Here is a 4,717-nt window from a genome sequence, read left to right as displayed (position 1 = left end):
TATCAGTAAGCAACTTAATTTTGCAAATAGACACTCCTCCATGGTATGTGAATGTTGGAAGGCACCCGAGGATTCGGTTAGCCATGGCTTGTGTAAGCAAAAGGTTGGGAGGAGTGTCATCCATAAATAAAGAAAAAATAAACTAAAGTACATGTGTAAACAAAAGAGAAGAGGGATGATCTACCTTGCTGGTAGAGATAACGTCCTTCATGGGAGCCGCTCTTGAAAGTCTGGTTGATAAGGTAGTTAGAGTGCCCACTACCATTCGTTGACAACAACAAACACCTCTCAAAATTTTACTTTTATGCTCTCTTTATGTTTTCAAAATAAAAGCTCTAGCACAAATATAGCAATCGATGCTTTCCTGTTTCAAGGACCTTTCTTTTACTTTTATGTTGAGTCAGTTCACCTATTTCTCTCCACCTCAAGAAGCAAACACTTGTGTGAACTGTGCATTGATTCCTACATACTTGCATATTGCATTTGTTATATTACTTTACATTGAAAATATCCATGAGATATACATGTTATAAGTTGAAAGCAACCGCTGAAACTTAATCTTCTTTTGTGTTGCTTCAATACCTCTACTATGAATTTATTGCTTTATGAGTTAACTCTTATGCAAGACTTATTGATGCTTGTCCTGAAGTACTATTCATGAAAAGCCTTTGCTTTATGATTCATTTGTTTACTCATGTCATTACCATTGTTTTGTCGCTGCATTCATTACATATGCTTACAATAGTATGATCAAGGTTATGATGGCATGTCACTCCAGAAATTATCTTTGTTATCGTTTACCTGCTCGGGACGAGCAGAACTAAGCTTGGGGACGCTGATACGTCTCCGACGTATCGATAATTTCTTATGTTCCATGCCACATTATTGATGATATCTACATGTTTTATACATACTTTATGTCATATTTATGCGTTTTCCGGAACTAACCTATTGACGAGATGCCGAAGGGCCAGTTGCTGTTTTCTGCTGTTTTTGGTTTCAGAAATCCTAGTAAGGAAATATTCTCGGAATCGGACGAAATCAAGGCCCAACATCCTATTTTTCCACGAATCTTCCAGAACACCCGAGAGTCGCCAAAGGGGGACCCTGTGGGCCCGAGATGATAGCCCGGCGCAGCCAGAGGGGGGGGCGCCCCCCTGTTGTGTCGGCGCCTCGTTCACCTTCCGACTCTGCCTCTTCTCCTATAAAAAGGTCCCTGACCTAAAACCTCGATACGGAAAAGCCACGGTACGAGAAACCTTCCAGAGCCACCGCCATCGCGAAGCCAAGATCTGGGGGACAGGAGTCTCTGTTCCGGCACGCCGCCGGGACGGGGAAGTGCCCCTGGAAGGCTTCTCCATCGACACCACCGCCATCTTCATCAACGCTGCTGTCTCCCATGAGGAGGGAGTAGTTCTCCATCGAGGCTCGGGGCTGTACCGGTAGCTATGTGGTTAATCTCTCTCCTATGTACTTCAATACAATAATCTCATGAGCTGCCTTACATGATTGAGATTCATATGATGATGCTTGTAATCTAGATGTCATTATGCTAGTCAAGTGGGTTTTACTTATGTGATCTCCGGAGACTCCTTGTCCCACGTGTGTAAAGGTGACAGTGTGTGCACCGTGTGGGTCTCTTAGGCTATATTTTATAGATTACTTATTCACTGTTATGAATGGCATAGTGAAGTGCTTATTTATATCCCTTTATGATTGCAATGTGTTTTGTATCACAATTTATCTGTGTGCTACTCTAGTGATGTTATTAAAGTAGTTTATTCCTCCTGCACGGCGTAATGGTGACAGTGTGTGCATCGTGTAGTACTTGGCGTAGGCTATGATTGTGATCTCTTGTAGATTATGAAGTTAACTATTGCTATGATAGTATTGATGTGATCTATTCCTCCTTTCGTAGTGTGAAGGTGACAGTGTGCATGCTATGTTAGTACTTGGTTTGGTTATGTTGATCTGTTATGCACTCTAAGGTTATTTAAACATGAACATTGAATATTGTGGAGCTTGTTAACTCCGGCATTGAGGGTTCGTGTAATCCTACATAGTTAGTGGTGTTCATCATCCAACAAGAGGGTGTAGAGTCTAGCATCTATCTATTTATTCTGTTATGTGATCAATGTTGAGAGTGTCCACTAGTGAAAGTATGATCCTGTTGGCGTCAGAAACCCACCGTCGGGCAACGACTGGCAACACAGGAGAGCCGGGAACAACTAGGGCTGCGGCTGGCCCCAGTCCCTCTGAGCGGCGGCCCGCAAAGCCTTCTGGTCACGCGCCCGATGCTGTCGCAGGGCGTGCCACCTGACCTATACCTGGTCAGGAAGGTGTGGATGATGCCTCGCTTAGTTTCGTGCAGGGCACACACGTAAACGTTAAATACGAGCCTCGATCGGCTCTCAGGTTATCCTGTGAATCGGCTCAAAGAGCCGATCCACCCATGATTCGTACAAGGTGTTCGAATATATGGTGGTCCTGCTTGATCAAGATAAAGCTAATAAGATCTACGACGATTTAGGGCTTTCACCGCATAATCGGATCATCCTACTCACGATTGGGCCTCGCGCTCGCGTACGGTGATCGTAAGCCGATCCTAGACGGGGCCTAAAAACCAACACGAGGTTGATCCTCGGAACGTCCTGTCTAGGGATAGCAAACTACACCCTACACGCCGCTGGATCCTCCAACCCTTTGTAAGGCCTAACTATTGCAGATGTTAAACTAATCCTTGAAGAATCAAGGAGCAACCGTAACGGATCGAATCTACTAAATAGTGATCAAGCGGGGTGCCGCCCCTACACTTAAGATAGGCGTAAGGGCGGCTAGACATGCAAGGGTCGCACAACGATAGCATATTATACGAAGAACAATGCTAACCCCAACATGTCTAAGATAACTACGTTGCTCGCCATCAACAAGGCTTCAGCACGAGCAACGCATGAACAACGGGGATAGGCTTCTGCTGCCTAGATCGCAAGATGTGATCTAGGCAGCATGGTGGTTACCGGTAGAAACCCTCGAGACGAAGGAGTTGGCGATGCGCCGAGATTTGTTTGGGGTGAACGTTGGTTGTTGTTTATTCCATAAACCCTAGATACATATTTATAGTCCAGGGGACTTTCTAATGCGGGCGTGCACTAAACCGTGCACGGGTAAAACTCTAACTTCTAAACTAAGATGCGATCTAATATGTTACAGGTACACGGGCAATTAAGCCCAACTTGATATAAAAGGCCGATTCACGTATTTCTCCTATATATAATCTTCAAATCCATCTTGATCGCGGCCCACCTCTGACTTGGTCAAATTCTGGTGATAACACATGCCCCCTGGTTTTGGAAATGATATTTCCAAAATCATTACGCCTTTCTTTCGTCGGGTCATGTCGTGGCAGGATTGTTGCAGTATCCGTCATCATGATGCCTTGCCCCTTCCGCTTCCACGCGGCCCGCGAAATTTTTCTGCCGGGCACCACTTCCTCGGAAACTGTTGTGGCATTGAATTTCCACTATATCCCGTTTTATTTAACCGTTCCGCACAGTTTATTCCCGCATCTTCCTCGCATTAGCACTCCGAAAGTCCTCCTGCGCCACTATGTCCTCTTCCTCCTCTGCTTCATCGGATCTTTCCACCCAGTCCTCTTCGTCTCGCGAGCCGACGCCGGAGCCAAACCCAGCGGAGGTCCACGCAGCCAACATCCGCCGCGCCATTGAGGCCGGGGAGGAGTCTAGTCATGACTTCTCCCTCTGGTCGGAGGACGACAAGTCCCTGACCGACGGGGAAAGCGACCTCCGCCTCCTCGCCGACGGGAATACAGAGGAGGAGAGCGACGACGATCGCTTCTCCGGTGACTTCACCTCTCCCGAGGAGGAGGAGGAGGAAGAAGAGGAGGAGGAGGAGGACGGCACCTCCTCTGACGAGCCTCCGGCCAAACGGTTCTGCCCTTGGCCGGGGAACCTCAGTGACTTCGACAGTGACGATGACGCTGACGAAGAGGACGAGGACAATGAGGGCCCGGTCGGCGGCCATTGGAGCGACGACGAGCCCGCCGGGAGCAGCGCCGACAGCAGCGACGACGGCGACGACGAGGGCAGTGACGGCCCGTAGATAGGACATCTAGTATAGGACCAGTAGCAGTAGATGGGGCAATGTACCCCCTAGTACTTCCTTTTGAGAGTAATTGGCTCCTTATGTAAGAAATCTATCAATGAAGAATTTTCCCCAATCTGATTTTGCCGATTTCCTCTGAGCTTATTTTAGCCGATTTCCTCTCATACTGATCTTGCTAATTTGCCCCCTTTGCCAACACGTAAGGAGCCGATAGCAATGCATCGGCCCTTTAAAATTCACCCTTCCATTCTTCAACTGATGATCTTGAAATCTGGTGGATAATGAAAAATCTTCAGGGAAGTCCTTGAATTCTTCCAACCAAACCTAATGGTCTCCTTTAAACACTCATCATCTTGTGAAGAAGGTTGCAATGAAGATCAGCCGATGGTACCCCAATCGGCTCCTCAATAGAGCATCTACCAGGCCTGTTGCCCCCCGAGTCTCAGCCAAGGCGAAACAGAGACGAGGATACGCAAATTATCTGAATGGACCTGGGCTTGACCATGTCTGAGGGGGCTTCTCATGCCGAGTCAGCCGATTTGGGCTAAATCGGCTCTCAAGAGGAGAGGACCTTCGGGGTGAGTTCCCCCCGAGT

Source organism: Lolium perenne, chromosome 5, assembly GCF_019359855.2.
Source record: "Lolium perenne isolate Kyuss_39 chromosome 5, Kyuss_2.0, whole genome shotgun sequence".
Classification (NCBI taxonomy): Eukaryota; Viridiplantae; Streptophyta; class Magnoliopsida; order Poales; family Poaceae; genus Lolium; species Lolium perenne.
Note: the sequence above shows the minus strand (reverse complement) of the source record.